This window comes from Microcaecilia unicolor, chromosome 1 (assembly GCF_901765095.1).
Source record: "Microcaecilia unicolor chromosome 1, aMicUni1.1, whole genome shotgun sequence".
NCBI lineage: Eukaryota > Metazoa > Chordata > Amphibia > Gymnophiona > Siphonopidae > Microcaecilia > Microcaecilia unicolor.
This window is the reverse complement of record NC_044031.1, coordinates 529,719,220-529,737,720: the sequence shown is the minus strand read 5'-3', so window position 1 is coordinate 529,737,720 and position 18,501 is coordinate 529,719,220. Positions and strand designations below refer to the sequence as shown.

Here is an 18,501-nt window from a genome sequence, read left to right as displayed (position 1 = left end):
AAAGCTGCCAGAAAAAAAAAAAAGATGGGAAAAGATGTTGTGAAATGACAAAGATGCAGAAAAGATACATTTAAGTTAGTAGTCAATACAGGTGCATATACGTTCTCAGGAAAAATGCATGTTTATATAATATATTTAGAGGCCTAGATGATTGTTTCTGTAAACTCTGCAACAATTCATGTGAAAAATCATCAGAAATCCTCTTTTTTGAATACAAATGAGATTCTGCTAGGCTTACAGCTTTCCAAATATGACCATATCAGAGAAATCTGGCCTTATTTCAAAAGAGTTTACCAAGGCACTACTCCCTTTGAAAAGAGTGCCTCACATAGGTATTCTGAACATTCACCTACAGCATCCAAGTCAATCAAAGATTTCTGTCACTGTAGTGTTTCTGTCTGTCAAAAGCTTGGCTGTCCACATATTTTCTTGAAGAGAAGCAATTTTTTTTTTCATACGACTTAAGAGCACAGGCACCTGTGAAAGCTGCTGCTTTTTTTTAGGAAAATATTACACAACTGACAGATTCCTTGGTTTCTGAATAATAAGATATAAATACTGTCTAATATATTTTTCTATAACATTAAAGGGATAGAAAAATCAGTGGATCTGTCAAAAACATTTTAGATGTGCATTATAATCCCAAAATAGTTTTTGTACTGTATGAAACACATGATAAATAGAAAAATAGTCAAAAGGGCTCTTTTACTAAAAAGTGTTAAGAAATTGGCTTAGCATATTTTAATGTGAGATTTTCCCACATGCTAAGCCCATTTCTTTTTTTTTAATTATTTATTTATAACAATTAAGAAGAGTACAAACTAGTACTATATAGAAAGGAAGAAAAAAAAGAATTCTCTTTTTTCTTTTTTTCCCTTTTTTGAAACTTCTTGCTCAAGTCTTCATAATTAGGGCAAGATGTTAAGAAATGGAACATATTTCATGACAGGAAAAATTTCTTTCAATATTAGAGCTAAAAAGACGATAACATGATAACATTACACAGTGTTATTATCTAAATTACAGGGAAATTGATATTTAAGAACCCCCATTTTGCCTTGATGCTAAGAACACTGTTAACTGAGCCGGGTCAAAGAAAACATATTTGTTTGATTGATATCTCACCACACACTTACACGGATATCTCAAGTAAAAGGTAGCACCCAGTTGAGTTACACCTGGTTTCATTAGAAGAAATTGTTTACGATGCTTTTGCGTCTCTCTAGAGACGTCAGGAAATATTTGTACTTTCTGACCAAGAAACAACTTATCTTTGTTTTTAAAATACATAGACATTAACCATAACGTATCTGGTGACAAAGCCACCATCACAATTAAAGTTGTTGGAGTAACCATTTCTGAATCTGATGTTTCAAGTAATTAACAACTAAGCCCATTTCTAACGCAGCCCCCAAATAGGACTTTTTCTTTTTGCAGGTCTTTGTTAGTGGGCACGACTTACAAAAATATTAGGGGCCCTTACACTAAGCTACAGTGAGGGTAAAAATGGCTTAACACATTGGACCACCCATGTAAGGGCGTGCTAAGGCCACTTTCTATCACAGCTTAGTAAACTGTATTTATTTATTTATTAGGATTTATATATTGCCTTTTTGAAAAGCAGCATTTGGACGTTTTTCTCACAAAAACATTCAAATCAGTATTTTTGAAACCTATTTTCAGATGTTTTTCTATGCTGTTTGTCTGCAATGCGTCCAAATCTCAAGGGGACGTGTTGGGGGCGTGTTAAGGGTGGGATTTGGGAGTTTCTAATGTGTCCAGAAGTGGATTTTTTGTACCTGGGGTCCGGGGTCCTTTCCCTGGATCCAGGATTAGGGGGGCTCCTGGCCCAGGCAGATGCATTGGTGGCCAGTACTGTGGCTCTGAAAATGGTCCTGGGCTTCCAGATTGCACCCACAGCATTTGATTCACCTTGAGATGATGTTGAGGCATCTCCTGCCCCTGTATTCCTCTGTAAGAAATGAACTGGAACTGCTTCTTCAAACTTGTGGGGAACTCTCTCTTCTCCCGCCCACTTAATGGCGGACATCATTAAGTCGAAGAAATCAATACCAGGATGTTCTTCCATCTTGTTGATCATGTCTCTTTTCAGGCTTTCATCCTTCAGTCCATACACAAACTGTTCCTTGAGAGTCTCATCAGGTTTACCCAAATGATTCCTATTCCACTTGCTGCTTCTCTTGTAACTTATAAGCAAATACACGAATCATCTCACTTTCCTCCTGCTTACAATTAAAGAACTCCTGGATTCGGACAACCAGTGGAACCTTGTCTCCATAAACTTCTCTCAAGACTTCAAAGATTGATTCAAGTCAGCTCTCTCTCCTGGGCACTGTATAATTGATGATGTCAGCAGCCAAGCCTTTTACCCGGTCACGCACGACCTCTGCTTGATCTTCGGCAGGAACCTTAAGAACCTTCAAGGCAATTTTTACTTTATCAATTCAATCTTCTAGGCTTATGTCTTCCAGCTTGCAAGGAAAACCATGAAATTCAGGGATTGACTTCTCCTGAGGGATCACGACTGTGTTGGTGATGATTTGTGGCACCAATCTGTCCTACATCCAATGTTTCAGCTCACGAACTTCATCTCTCTGGCTCCTTTCTCCTCCTTCATCAGGATTCTCCATCTTCGTGTTCCTCTCCAGGAGTCAGTGGATGCTGTTCAGGACAGGACAGGGAAACTCCAAATCCCTAGCAAACAAGGTCACACTCAAAACAAACTTTATTATTCTGGAACCAGTACCCGTACTTGAATCTGCTGGGAATTTTTTCAGGTTACAGCTCAATCTCAATACTTCAATCTTAAGGATAAAACTTGAAAAAAAACCTAACCCTCAGAGGGTTCAAAAGGCCAAAAATCCTACTGACTACACCAAAATTTGTAGCTTATGATTCTCAAAAGGCCCTGCAAGCTCTACTATTATCTGTGGCCGAATACCTCAAGCTTGCAGTTCACCTCTGAGCTCAGAGACAATTAAACAATCCTCATCTCCAAAGTTGTAAACTATGGAGAGGAAAGGAAACTAAAAGGAGTTTAAGCCCAGTAACCAGACAGACGTTAAGTACAAGTTACTAGATTTTTTATTTAAACCCAGTTTGGGGTATTAGGTTCTTTTGTTGCATAAACATGCATTTAAACATAAACTAACAACTGAAATTGCTCTAAAAGGTGCAGTAGTATTGCTTAGGAACACCAGTGAAACCATCAGATAAGTATTGACCAAATTGTCTTATTTGATCTCTCTTACTCTATAGTTAGAACTTTCCTTTGTAGTGTATCTCTATATATAAAAGGCACCACCAACGTTCTAAATGAAGCCTCCAGCTGGAAGTGTGAAAGGGGAGAGATATCCGGTTTCCCCATGAGTGTCTGCCCCGCCCTCGCTCTCTCTGTAACACAAACAGTGAAGAAAAACACAGCAAAGCACGAAATCAAATCGCTCCCTCTGTAACAGTGAAGGACTCAGAGGGGGGAGGGGAGAGAGGGCAGAAGCCCTCACTATCTCTGTAACACAAACAGCACAGCAGGAAACTTAACACTGAAGGACTCAACTCCGAGGGGGGAGGGGACAGGGAGCAGAGGGGACACACAGCACAGGGGAAGGGAGAAAGGGCAGAGGACAGGGACACACACACTCCCACATGCACACAGAAGAAAACCTTGCTAGCCCCCGTTTCATTTGCATCAGAAACGGGGCTTTTTTACTAGTGTCTCAATAATTGATTCTTTTTGAACTAATTTATGTCTTTCAGGTGTGAATACCCAGATCCAGTCTCTAGAACAAGTAAGTTAGATTAAACTCAGTGACTTCTCAATATCCTTTCCTTAGCTGTTCATGGAAGTGCAGACTTATCTCTACTTTGGTTTTTCTTGGAGTTTCTTACTTCTCCTTGCTTGAACATTGGAACTCAGGTTCTGTTCTTCCAGTTCAGGAACCTACTGCCTCACACTTTAAAGAAAATCACTAAAAAAACACTTTCTTCCTGTCTAACACCAGGAACAGTCCTAGCTCGGGTACAAGGATAACTGTGGCTTTCTAACAGACAAAATAAATATTTTGCAACCTTAAATAGCTCTTCTATTTTTTTTACTGTGTACCTTAACTGAGGATGGGCACTCTTCATTGAATCCTGCAGTCACACTGTCCACAACAAACTTGGTCTTTCCAAAAGCATGCAATCTCCCACACTAGCACACCAGCAGATCACGCAGAACACCCAAGCTACAATACCCCAGGCCCAACTAAGCAATTTCTTGGGCCACCAGACCCCTTACCTGGTCCCCAAAAGCGTCCTCACTTGACCTCCACCACTGGTCTGGGTCCTGGAGGTCTCTCCACGGCAAATCACCCTGATTTACCGCTGTAGCCACGGAACTCCTGCTGGGGCACCTCAAAATCAAAGCCCTGGCTTCATTTCGGGCCTAGTGCCAATTCAGGAGCACTAATGTGCATGCACGAAAAGGCATGTATGCCGGGAGCCTCCTCTACAAGCCGACACCAGCCATTCTCTCCATTGCGCCCGGCAAGGAAATAGCTCCCCTTGGACGGGCAGCGCTGCAGCAAGCTGCAGACAGCGCAGTTCTGCTCTGGAAGCCTAGGACGCAAACTCCTCTACTACCAGACACCTGCCCCCAGTGCTTTTTTTGTAGGAAAAAAGGTACTGGTACTCATTATGGGTAACCTTAAGGGTGGGATCATTATGGCTCCACCCCTACAGTAGGCACACCCCTTTTACCAGCCATAAGTACATAAGTAGTGCCATACTGGGAAAGACCAAAGGTCCATCTAGCCCAGCATCCTGTCACCGACAGTGGCCAATCCAGGTCAAGGGCACCTGGCATGCTCCCCAAACGTAAAAACATTCCAGACAAGTTATACCTAAAAATGCGGAATTTTTCCAAGTCCATTTAATAGCGGTCTATGGACTTGTCCTTTAGGAATCTATCTAACCCCTTTTTAAACTCCGTCAAGCTAACCGCCCGTACCACGTTCTCCGGCAATGAATTCCAGAGTCTAATTACACGTTGGGTGAAGAAAAATTTTCTCCGATTCGTTTTAAATTTACCACACTGTAGCTTCAACTCATGCCCTCTAGTCCTAGTATTTTTGGATAGCGTGAACAGTCGCTTCACATCCACCCGATCCATTCCACTCATTATTTTATACACTTCTATCATATCTCCCCTCAGCCGTCTCTTCTCCAAGCTGAAAAGCCCTAGCCTTCTCAGCCTCTCTTCATAGGAAAGTCGTCCCATCCCCACTATCATTTTCGTCGCCCTTCGCTGTACCTTTTCCAATTCTACTATATCTTTTTTGAGATACGGAGACCAGTACTGAACACAATACTCCAGGTGCGGTCGCACCATGGAGCGATACAACGGCATTATAACATCCGCACACCTGGACTCCATACCCTTCTTAATAACACCCAACATTCTATTCGCTTTCCTAGCCGCAGCAGCACACTGAGCAGAAGGTTTCAGCGTATCATCGACGACGACACCCAGATCCCTTTCTTGATCCGTAACTCCTAACGCGGAACCTTGCAAGACGTAGCTATAATTCGGGTTCCTCTTACCCACATGCATCACTTTGCACTTGTCAACATTGAACTTCATCTGCCACTTGCACGCCCATTCTCCCAGTCTCGCAAGGTCCTCCTGTAATCGTTCACATTCCTCCTGCGACTTGAACGACCCTGAATAATTTTGTGTCATCGGCGAATTTAATTACCTCACTAGTTATTCCCATCTCTAGGTCATTTATAAATACATTAAAAAGCAACGGACCCAGCACAGACCCCTGCGGGACCCCACTAACTACCCTCCTCCACTGAGAATACTGGCCACGCAATCCTACTCTCTGCTTCCTATCTTTCAACCAGTTCTTATCCATAATAATACCCTACCTCCGATTCCATGACTCTGCAATGGCGCATATAAACAGGCATCACTGAAAGACCAAAGGTCCATCTAGCCCAGCATCCTGTCACCGACAGTGGCCAATCCAGGTCAAGGGCACCTGGCATGCTCCCCAAACGTAAAAACATTCCAGACAAGTTATACCTAAAAATGCGGAATTTTTCCAAGTCCATTTAATAGCGGTCTATGGACTTGTCCTTTAGGAATCTATCTAACCCCTTTTTAAACTCCGTCAAGCTAACCGCCCGTACCACGTTCTCCGGCAATGAATTCCAGAGTCTAATTACACGTTGGGTGAAGAAAAATTTTCTCCGATTCGTTTTAAATTTACCACACTGTAGCTTCAACTCATGCCCTCTAGTCCTAGTATTTTTGGATAGCGTGAACCAGTCGCTTCACATCCACCGATCCATTCCACTCATTATTTTATACACTTCTATCATATCTCCCCTCAGCCGTCTCTTCTCCAAGCTGAAAAGCCCTAGCCTTCTCAGCCTCTCTTCATAGGAAAGTCGTCCCATCCCCACTATCATTTTCGTCGCCCTTCGCTGTACCTTTTCCAATTCTACTATATCTTTTTTGAGATACGGAGACCAGTACTGAACACAATACTCCAGGTGCGGTCGCACCATGGAGCGATACAACGGCATTATAACATCCGCACACCTGGACTCCATACCCTTCTTAATAACACCCAACATTCTATTCGCTTTCCTAGCCGCAGCAGCACACTGAGCAGAAGGTTTCAGCGTATCATCGACGACGACACCCAGATCCCTTTCTTGATCCGTAACTCCTAACGCGGAACCTTGCAAGACGTAGCTATAATTCGGGTTCCTCTTACCCACATGCATCACTTTGCACTTGTCAACATTGAACTTCATCTGCCACTTGCACGCCCATTCTCCCAGTCTCGCAAGGTCCTCCTGTAATCGTTCACATTCCTCCTGCGACTTGACGACCCTGAATAATTTTGTGTCATCGGCGAATTTAATTACCTCACTAGTTATTCCCATCTCTAGGTCATTTATAAATACATTAAAAAGCAACGGACCCAGCACAGACCCCTGCGGGACCCCACTAACTACCCTCCTCCACTGAGAATACTGGCCACGCAATCCTACTCTCTGCTTCCTATCTTTCAACCAGTTCTTAATCCATAATAATACCCTACCTCCGATTCCATGACTCTGCAATGGCGCATATAAACAGGCATCACTGAAAATATTACACCAGTATAATAGAAGAAAAGTAATTTGTGATTTTTTTTTCATTATAAATAATTTGTGTAAGCTGTTACAGCTCCAGTATACCCAAAATGACACAAACCAAATTAACATACAGACCAGGAATTAGGAGAAGAGTCTTGCCAAATCTGAAACACAATATGTTATAAAAATCTCAGAATCTAACAAACAGAAACTTATTCAGACACCTGTCCTTGCAGTCACACAGGCAGAACAGAGATAGCCCCTCTTCAAAATTTAACTTGAAATCTTAAGAAGCTACACTCTGCATGTAGCACAATACCAGAAAAACAGAAAGAAACATGTTTCCTACTTTACATTGCAAAATAAGGCAGCAGATGTAAATTGTCAAATTGGATATATTCCAAACACTAAAATGATTTTTTCTGCCTTTATTGTCTAGTGACTTTGTTTTTCTGATCACGTTGGTCCCAGTCTCTGGTTCTGCTGCTCTCTATCTCTTAACTCCGCATCCAGGGCTTCCTCCTTTCTTCTTCATTTCTTGCCCTACATCCATACGTAAAAGCTGTGTCCTCCGCGGACTTGACTGGAGGAGGTATAGAGTGGATCCAGCTTTTGCCTATTTTCTCCATCCTTGTGCTGTTTTTCTCCTCTCTTCCCTTTCCCTCATCTCCATCAGTATACATCTCCTTCCTCCCCTCCATCCATAAGCATCTCCTTCCTCTCTCTTCTCTCCCCTCCATCCATGTCCAGCATTTCTCCTCTTCCCTTCCCTCCATCTATGTGCATCTCTTTCCTCTGTCTTCCCTATCCTCCATCCATGTCCAGCGATTCTCCTCTCATCCCTGCCATCCCCTCCATTCATGTCCATTGATTCTCCTCTCACCCCTGCCATCCATGTCAAGTCATTCTCCTCTCTCCCCTGCTCTCTTTTCAATCTATGTCCAGCAGTTCTCCTATCTCTCCTGCCATCCCCTCCATCCATGTCCATAGATTCTCGTCTCTCCCCTGCCCTCCCCTCCATTCATCCATGTCCAACAATTCTCCTCTTTCCCTTCCCCTCCATCTATCCATGTCCAGCAACTCTTTCTCGCCTCCCCTCTATCCATCCATGTTCAGCAACTCTCCTCTCTCCCCTCCATCCATCCAGGAATTCTCCTCTCTTCCCTGTCCTCTCTCCATCCATCCATGTCCAGCAGTTCTCCTTTCCCTGCCCTCCCTTCCCATCTATGTCCTGTGATTCTCCTCTCTCCCATGCCCTCCCTTCCCATCCATGCCCAGCGATTTTCCTCTTCCCTCCCCTCCCCTCCATGTCCACAGATTCTTCCTTGCCCCATCCTCCCCTCCATGTCCAGCAATTCATCCCAGCCCCCACCTGCCCCATTTTCAGCCCCCAAACTCCAGCCCTAGCTCCCCTTCTCAGCTGCTGCTAGTTCCAGTTCCAAACCCAGCCCCCTACCTGCCCGCCCTCTTCTACCATGACAGTCCCCTTTCTGTTCCTGCCGCCCTGTGTTTAAATCTGTTTTGTTTTACCTCAAAGTCAAAGCAGCAGCAGTGAAAGAAGCAGGCTCGCCTCAAGCCTTCTCTTCCCTTTCAGTGTTCCGCCATCGCGGAAACAGGAAATTACATCAGAGGAAGACAGGACACTGAGATGGAAAGAAAGGCTTTAGGGTGCCCTATTGCTCTCCTGGAATGTCTGGGGGACCAGTGTACTAAAAATGATGGCTCCTCCTCTATCCCAATGGCATGAATATCTACTTTTTGCACTTTTTTTTTTTTTTGAAAATGACCAAAAATCAAAATGTCCAAAGCACAAAACCTTGTTCGAAACAGTGCAAAATGTCCAAGGATACACTTGGAAGTCATATCGAAAATGTCCCTCCATGTCACATAAAGTGTAGACAGGGTGCAGAAAGAAGTGAAAAAGAAAAGGAATTGTTTCAAGAGGTGACAAAACTTCGGAAGCACAAATCATGTTCTAATAAAGCAGCTAGAAATTTACAGTTTAGCTGATGTACCTCAGACGCCATCTATATCTGCTATACAAACACCACTTTCATACAAAAGCCCCCCCCCCCCCCAATCTCTTGATAACGCTGTTTTGAAAACTATGCGTTCTCTGCCAGACAAACTGGACCAGCTGTTCTACAAGAAACAGGATATGCTTCATGCCATATCTCCACCTGAACCAGTTGGCAGTAAAACCAGAAGCCTCTACTTTAATGATCCAGAACTGTGACAGAAAGTAACTAATTGTTTCTGGTTAACTAATATTTGCCTAACAAAGTGGTTCCCAAACCTTTTTGGTTCACGGCACCCTTAGTGCCTGAGCAATATTTCATTGCACCCCCCCCCCCCCCCCCACAGAGGTCTGCACCCCCCCCCCCCCACGGCCACACAGGTCTCCACCCCCCGCCCCGCCATACATCATGTCCAATATTTTTCCCTCTCTCCCCCATGCACCATCTCCCCCCACCCTCCAACCCATGCCCCCTTGTAATCTATTATAATCCATTTCTTACCTTGCTCTTGGGGAGAAGATGAAGAAGAGCCCAGAGCTAAGCAGAGGAGGGAGGGAGGCAACAGCCCTGGCCTCCCTGCCTGACGGCTGAGGAATGAGCAGCCAGGGTCCCGGGGCAGGAGCAGGCCTCTAAACTTCCAGGCCGTCGACATCAGCAGCGATGTGTAAGTGCTGCCTTCAGTCTGCCCCGGAAGCTTTCTTTGTACAAGCACTTCCTGTTCCCATGTAGGCAGGATGTTGTACAAAGAAGGCTTTGGGGGCAGGACAAAGGCAGCACTTACATCGCTACTGGCAGCCTGCAGCGGGCGGACGGGTGGTAGAGAGAGGAAGGTGAATGAAACCACAGCAATCTTTGTTCTGGCACTCGGAATGTGAACTCCCATCTGCCCCATTGCACCCCTGTGAGTTCGCCATGGTGCACTGGGGTGCTGCGGCGCACAGTTTGGGAAATGCTGGCCTAACAAGTTGCTAAACAATTTTTTACAGCTTTCTAAGATACAGCATTTGCGTACTGTCATGCACGTTAACTGTAACATTTTGTCTTGCATATAAATAACAGTTTGCCTCCAGTTTGTCACAGTTGAACAGTGGACTGCTTAAATATCAGTACTAAGTTCAGTTAAGACTGTTTTATTTAAATGTCTTACACTTCACAGAGTTTTCTCTTTTTCTATAGTCATTGAAGATTTACTGATTTAAACAGTCACACACATAACCAATGAACTGACATCAGATGACAAAATGAGATCTGAACATATTTAACAAATGCTGTGCACAATGAAATATATAATCAGTAAGCATTTTGACCATATATTGTCACAAAGCATTATCTTAAACTGGTTTGCGAAAGTCACACACATAACCGGAGAATTATTTGAGCTGGCACTATTTTTCCACAAATAATGCAGATTGCAGAATTCAATGCAAGCTGAGTAATTGGATTTGCAAAATAATGAGGTGCTTTGCATGCAGTTGGATGCTTTGTATCTCTGTATTATACAGTCTATGGTGACTTAAACCAATATGCATTACAGTAAAATAATATCTGTTTTTTTTGCCCTTTAACATGTGTTAAAGGGCAAAAATCATATGTTATAGTCTTCACATACATTCATAACTACCCCCACCCCATTATTAATATAACAGGTCAATATTCAGTGAGCAGTGGTCAGTATTTCTGTAAACACAGACCTTTGTCAGCTAAATTAGACCTGGTTATTCATGGTCAAGCCATATCAGGGCACAGGCACTGAATATCTGGGTCATTGGCATTGCCCGAAAGTTATGGAGGTACAGCCAGTATTCAGTGCCATACTTGCATAGCTAACCAGGCAAAGTTAGAATGGCCCATGCCCAGTTAGCTATTGTGGGTACCAGCACTAAATATTGTCGGTGCCTGCATAACTCCCAGCTCCCCATGATTCTACTCCCAAACCTCCCCAACACCAGTGTTCGAGGTCCAACCCCCCCCCCCCCAAAGCCACCCACCAAAGCTCCGGAGTAGAAGCCCCGCCCACAGAAAGCTGCAGGTCCAAACCCCCCCCCTGTACCGCACCCCCCAAAGCTGCAGTTCAAAAGAAGCCCCGTCCATAGAATGCAGGAGGTGCAACCCCCCCCCGCAACCCCCCCCCAAAACACCCCCCTAAGCCACCCACCATCGCGTTGCTTTGCCGGCGGGGGACCAAAAACCCCGCCAGCAGGACGTCAGACGCACAGAACTCTGCCCTGCACAGGCTAGCAACGCCGAAGATCGCTGGAGTGAGACTCAGCAGACAACACAGGACTTCTGCTGGCGGGATTTTGGGTCACCCGCCAGCAAAACTATGCGACAGTGGGTGGGATGGCGGCGGGTGGGTGCATCGCGGTGGGTGGGATGGCGGGGGGGGGGGGGCATCGCGCTGAGGAGGTGCTTCCTTCCTTCTTCTTCAAAGCAGGACCCCCCCCACAAAACTGAACTATACTCCACACACACACACTCTCTCTCTCTCTCTCATCTGGCAGTGCTTCCTGAACCCCCCCCCCCCCCACTCTCTCTCTCATTTGGCCACACTTCCTCAACGCCCCCCCCCCCCCCCCCAAAACAACACACTCTCTCATCTGGCAGCGCTTCTGAATCCTGCCCCCCAAACACACTCACTCACTCATCTGGCAACCCCCCCCCCCACACACACACACTCTCTCTCATCTGGCAGCGCTTCCTGAACCCCCCCCCCCCCCACACACACACTCTCATGTGGAAACGCTTGATAAAACGCCCCCCCCCCACACACTCACTCACTCATCTGGCAGCACCACACACCCCTCTTCTTCCAAGCTGAAACCCCCAACACACACACCCACCACACACCCCTCCAACACACACACACACACACACACTCTCTCTCTCTCACTCTCATCTGGCAGCGCTTCCTGAACCCCCCCCCCCCCCCCCCCCACACTCTCTCTCTCTTTCTCATCTGCCAGCGCTTCCTGAAACCCCGTACACACACACACAGACACTCACTCTCTCTCATCTGGCAGTGCTTCCTGAAACCCCTGCCCCCCCCACACACACACTCACTCACTAATATGGCAGCCGTTCCTGAACCCTCCCACACACTCACTCTCATTTGGCCCCGCTTCCTGAACCCTCCCCCCCCCCCCCACACACACACTCTCACTCTTCTGCCAGTGCTTCCTGAACCCACGCCCCAAACACACACACTCACACTCATCTGGCAATGCTTAATAAACTGCCCCCCCCCCCACACACATACTCACTCATCTGGCAGCACTTCCAGAACCCCACACCCCTCTTCTTCCAAGCTGAACCCCCCCAACATACCCACACAACACACACACCTTCTCTCTCATCTGGCAGCACTTCATGAAACCCCATACACACACACACTCACTCACTCACTCTCTCTCTCTCAACTGGCAGCACTTCCTGAACCCCCCCCCCCACACTCACTCTCTCTCTCTCATCTGGCAGCGCTTCCTGAACCACCCCCCCCCCCACACACACACACTCACTCTCTCACTCACATCTGGTAGCGCTTCCTGAACCCCCCGCACCCCTCTTCTTCCAAGCTGAACCCCCCCAACACATCCCCCCACCCCCCCCCAACACACACACACACTCTCTCTCTCCCCCTCCTCCAGCACACCAATTGCTTGGGTGCAGTGGCGGAAATCTCAGACAACAGAGAGAGGGGGGGCCTGACACCAGAGAGAGAGAGAGAGAGAGAGGAAGGGAGGTATCTCTGTCACACACACACACTCTCTCTCTCTCACATACAATGTCTTTCTGACTCTCACTCTCACACACTCTGTCTCACACTGTATCATATTCACTCTCTATGTGTCACACAGTCACTCACACACTCGCTTGGTCTCATACACTCACTCTCACAGAGAATCTGTGTCTCACACACACACACACTCTCTCTCACACTGTGTCTCACATACGCACTTGCACACACTCTCATTCTCACACACACACTCTGACAGACACACTCACACTCACACCCAGACTCACTCTCTCTCTCTCACACACACACACTCACACTTTCACTCTCTCTCTCACACACAGTCACTCTCACATATACTCTCCCAAACATACACACTCCGAGGAAAACCTTGCTAGCGCCCGTTTCATTTGTGTCAGAAACGGGCCTTTTTTACTAGTGTATATATATATATATATATATATATATATATATATATATATATATATATATATATATATATATATATATATATAGTTTTACCACCACTGAATGCCATGCCAAATCTACGGCTACCATGCAGTATATTTCTGTGTTAAACCACAACTACAAATTTTTTGTGGTTTAGTAAAAGAGTTCATAAAGAGTAAACAACATTATTAACACACAGTCCCCCAGATTCGATATAGTGTGCCTAGAGAACCCCGCTGAAACCCAAGTGTATTCTATAACAATGCGCATAACTTAATTGGCTTAACAAGCCAATCAGTGTTGATAACAGCTCTTAACGAGCCTAAATCTGCGTGCATCCATTTACACCAACAAAAACATGGAGTAAATCCCAGCGCATAGATTTAGGTGAACTGGGCCATATTCTATAACTAGGCATGTAAATTTCTGAATACCAACGAAATGCCCATTTTCTTTCCCATAACCACACCCCTTTTTGCCTGCATGCATTAGAATTTCAGTGCACATTGTTACAGAACATGCATAGGGAGTTGTGCGCCTAATTTCTAATCAGTGGCAATTAGTGCTCATTATTGCTTAAGTGCTGTTATCAGCGCTCATTGGCTTGTTACGTTTGTTAAATTACATGCATTGTTATAGAATCTGCACCGATTTTGGTGCAGATCTCTAGGCATGCTATATAGAATCCGGCGAATAGCGACAATTATAAATTTGACATCTTGGTGCCAATATTCCATTATAGAATTGTATTGTATTATAACATTTATAACCTGCACTTCCCCACTTGTCAGCAGGCTCAATGCGGCTTATATAATATAGCAAATTTACAAGATAAAGCAAAATGAATGAAACATCTAAACATAGTATATAAAGAGGTGGACAATAAAAAAGATAAGGGAAGAAGGTGGTAGAGGTAGGGAACAGGGAGATGGTGTAAGTTGGGGTAATGTATTGTGAGTAAGGAAGAATGTATAATAATGGTTCGAAGAGGGATGAATTCAAAAGGATAAAAACATACTTTAATTTCTGTCAAGTAGTAGATCCAGGTATCACAGATGAATATCTAATTTAAGTCTCGTCATATGGGTAGGCTTGCTTAAAAAGGTGAGCTTAAGAATAGTAGTGTAAGTTGGCATTGGCATGCCCATGTTTAGGTGCACCCTCTTATGCCATGTAAATGGCAGGTGTAGGATGGCACCTATTGCACTTAGGCACTATGGCCCTTAGATACTACCTTAAAGAATAGTGCCTAGTGCACGAAGGTGCCAAACTGTAAATTGATGGCATCTTTGCATGTACCTCTAGGTGCCAGTTTAGAGAACTGCCTTCTAATTTTCACTGGAATCCTCTTTAAAAAATTTAGGTTTTATCTTAGATTCTTGTCTGACAAGAGTTTTTTCACAAGTTAAGAAGCTTACGCTAAATAAGGAAATTCTTTTATTTGGCCAATATAAGACATTGGTACAAGTTTTTACCATATAGCACAATTGCATTACTACAATATTTTATGTGTGGGCTGTCCTATGAAAATAAGAAAAAAAAATACAAACACTACATGAAAGATCTGTATGTCTAATATGTAAAGCAAGTAAATATGATAAAGTAACTTTGTTCTTAAGTTACATTAGCTACCTACTGAGACCCGATGTAAATTTTTTGTTTAGAATTATTTACAATTTGGCCCCTACTTACATGACATATTTGATAGAAACTGTATATTCAGATAAATCTGTACAGAATACAATTTACATAACTTTACATTTTCCTTCATTGAAAGGATTTAAATTTCAAAGAATGCTATCATTAGCAATGTTTTATCAAGCTCCTTTCAACTGGAATTAGTTTCTATTGGATATTAGACTGGAAAATAATCATATGCAGTTCAGAAAGAAACACATTTTTTTAATTGTTCAGGATAGTTTATTGTATTTTTGCTTATGACATATGGGAGCCCTTTATTAAAGCTTAGTGCGTGCTAACAGAATTACGATGTGCTAAATGATAAGAAGCACATAGGTATGAAACCCCTAATTCTATAAAAGTTACCAAACATTGTGAATGCAAATTTAGCTGCACACCCAATTTGCTTGTGCAATTTAATTGAATAATGAGTCAATTAGTGCCAATAATTGGCTTTTTAACAAGCAATTATTGGCACTAATTGGATTTAATTGGAACTTACCTATGTAAATTTGGGTGTGGGATCCATGCCTAAATTTTACATGCGAGTAGAAATAAAAGGGCATGGTAGTAAGAGGGTCATGGGCAGAACACGGGTGTTCCTAGCATTTGTGTGTGTTACAGAATAACAGGGATATGTGCCTAATTTAGGGCCTCTTTTACAAAGTGGCGGTAAGCTAGCTAAAAAGGAAGTACCATCGAGCTACCGCAGCAGCCCGGAGGTAGTTCTCAACCCGAACCGAGCATCATATCCGGTTACCGCTGCCTGGTTACTGCAAGGTTAGCATGGGACCCCTTACCGTCACCTCAATGGGTGGCGGTAAGGGCTCCTGCAAAATGGCCATGTAGCAAGTATATCACTTGCCATACAGCCATTTCCTAAAAAAACCCCGAAAGACCTACCTTTTACCCACTGTGGTAAAAGGGGGCCTTGACATGCGTGAAAAACACATGCCGATGCCAGCGCAGGCCCCCTTTTGCCACAGCTAAGGGGCCCTTAGGCACATACATATGCACCACATTTCAGCTGGTGCAAATGGCTGTGCCTAAAGTTAGGCGCGAGTCCTAGGCATAAGTGCTGTTCTATAAATCACGCCTAACTTTAAGCGCAGCTTATAGAATCGTGCTTTTTTGGCACTAATGTTTTAGGCACCATATATAGAATCTAGCCCAAAATGGGCTTCTTAGCATTTAGCGCATGCTAATTCTGTTAGCATGCACTAAGCTTTAGTAAAAGGGCCCCATATTGTGTAATTCATAGAATTTTGCTAGCCTCTTTAGTTCTGTAAATCACATAGAACAAAACTGATGGGTTATTATAGTGGTATATAAGAACCAGGACTGTACTGTATTGTATTACGTTTTGATAATATTTTTCCAAGAAATTTGAGAAAAAAGTAGGGTGTGCAGGCAGAAAAATTGTTTGGTTTTGCTGCATTTCTTTAATGTTGGGTTTTGTTTTTGTGTTCATTATTTTTCATAACAAAGGGCACTGTTTACTAAGGTGCACTAGGGTTTTTAGCGCGTGCTAAAAATTAGTACGTGCTAACACTACTGTAGAAATACGGGTGTCTCTAGTGTTAGCACGCACTAATTTTTCTAATTTTTAGCGTGTGCTAAAAACACTAGCGCGCCTCGTGCGTGGCTTAGTAAACTGGGTCCAAAATGTGCTTTTATAAAATGACATGAAATGAAACAAAATACATATCTCTAAAAAACAGATATTGTTTAAAAAAAAACCCCAGGGAACCAGACTTATGAGGTCAAATGGGTATCTACTTAAGCTCTGGTATTTTATGAAGATATGTACATTTAAGTAAGTTTTGGATGTTGGAATATAGATGTTTTAGTGAAAACATGCCAAGTCTGTGGCTGATTTTTTATTTGGGGGTCCTGCATTACAGTTGGTACAGGCATTTTAGGCTGCGCATTTTGAGCTTGGAATTCTTTTGGTGGAAGAAAAATCTGGGGGAGCCGGCTTCTTGTTTGGTATTTTTGGGAACTGAGCTTGATTTCATTCGTATGGAGTCTCATCTGTCTCAAGGGAAGGTGGAGGCTCTTGCAGATTTGATTTTGGTGACCTGTGGGCATCAGAAATTGATGTTGCAAGAGATTCAAGTTTTGTTGAGTCATTTAAACTTTGCAGCTAGAGTAATTCTCACGGTGAGGGTTTTTTTCTCATAGGCTGGCTTTTCTTAGTAAAGGTTGCAGAAGAAACATCGTGTTTGTCTGAGTGAACCCCTGTCAAATGTTGATTTGGGTTTATTCACTCATGCATCTGGGGGTATGGGTTTTAGTGCTTATTTTGGTGGGGCTTCGTGTGCTCAGAATTTGCTATTCTTTTCTTAAAGGCACAGTAACTTCCAAAATGATTCAATTAAGTTTTACATTGAAAGTAAAACATGATCTAGAAAAACTTTAAAAGACTTTTTAAAATGCCTCCCATTCCACCGGACCATTTAAATCCTTAGGGGCAACAGTCTGCAATCTATAAATCCATTGCTTTTCCTGTTGATGCAACCATTTAGAAACATCTCCATTTCTGCCATTATCCCTCAGTTGATCTATCACTGAACAACGTAACTCTTCAAACTCATGTCCTACCTCTTGACAATACTTTACCAAGGGGGCATCAATTTTACCAACTGTAATGCAACTCTTAAGCTCCAGTTTATATGTTCCATCCATTTAGACTTATACTTTAAGTAAGGGTACTCTCTTGAGCCTCCTGTTTTGTTCCAGTGAGCTCCTTGTATCAAGGCTAAACTATGCTAGAGCAGTGAGGAAGTATAAACCATCTTGCTGGGCTTTCTGTAACGGTTCTACCTGAGTCCGAGTATTATTTATTTATTTCAGTTTATTTGATATACTGTCTTTCAAAAGCCATATCAAAGAGGTTTACAATATTTTCTAAAATATTTTCTTTGGCTTTAAAAGTTTTGATGCGTCTTCTCAGAAACCTGACACTACAACGGCACAATCGCTGACAAGGGGTGCCCCTTGGATCTGTGCATCAGGAAGAGCTACCAGCAGTACTGCCACTGGCCCAACCAAACTAAACTCACCAGGTGGCACCTCACCCAAGGAGGATGAAGAATCTTAAGAATCCCATGAGCCTGAAGAATCCCAGACCTACATAGGATCACTCAGAATCCCCCTATGCTGCTGCTTTTCCACATCAATCCTCCACACTACATGCCACAGCTGCTTTATAAAATTTTATTATGCAAACGCTTTCTCAAAGAGCGATGGTGCTACCCACTCTCAGCCCCCCCCCCCCCCATTTCCCTTTTCTTTTTCCATGCTCAGTAGCCATTACACACCCAGAAACCCCTGTCACACCGTGTCCATGTGCATTTGCTCCCCGGCTCACCTCCTTCATAGAACCCAATGACATAGTCCCAGATGCTGTTTTAGAGGCTGTCCGGAGTGCCTTCGGGATGACTGTTGCTGTGCCTTACACCC

At 43.8% G+C, this 18,501-nt stretch overlaps 1 protein-coding gene and 1 long non-coding RNA gene across 2 annotated transcripts in view; one reads left to right on the top strand and one right to left on the bottom strand.

Annotated features, from left to right (window-relative positions):
- RALYL (RALY RNA binding protein like) overlaps positions 1-18,501 on the bottom strand; it is an 815,331-nt gene that overhangs the window by 254,241 nt on the left and 542,589 nt on the right. The gene's annotated exons all lie outside the window — the stretch shown is intronic.
- On the top strand, positions 1,490-16,102 carry LOC115478597. Its single transcript, XR_003943552.1, has 3 exons — positions 1,490-1,500; positions 1,566-1,576; positions 16,028-16,102. It is a non-coding gene; the product is annotated as an uncharacterized LOC115478597 (long non-coding RNA).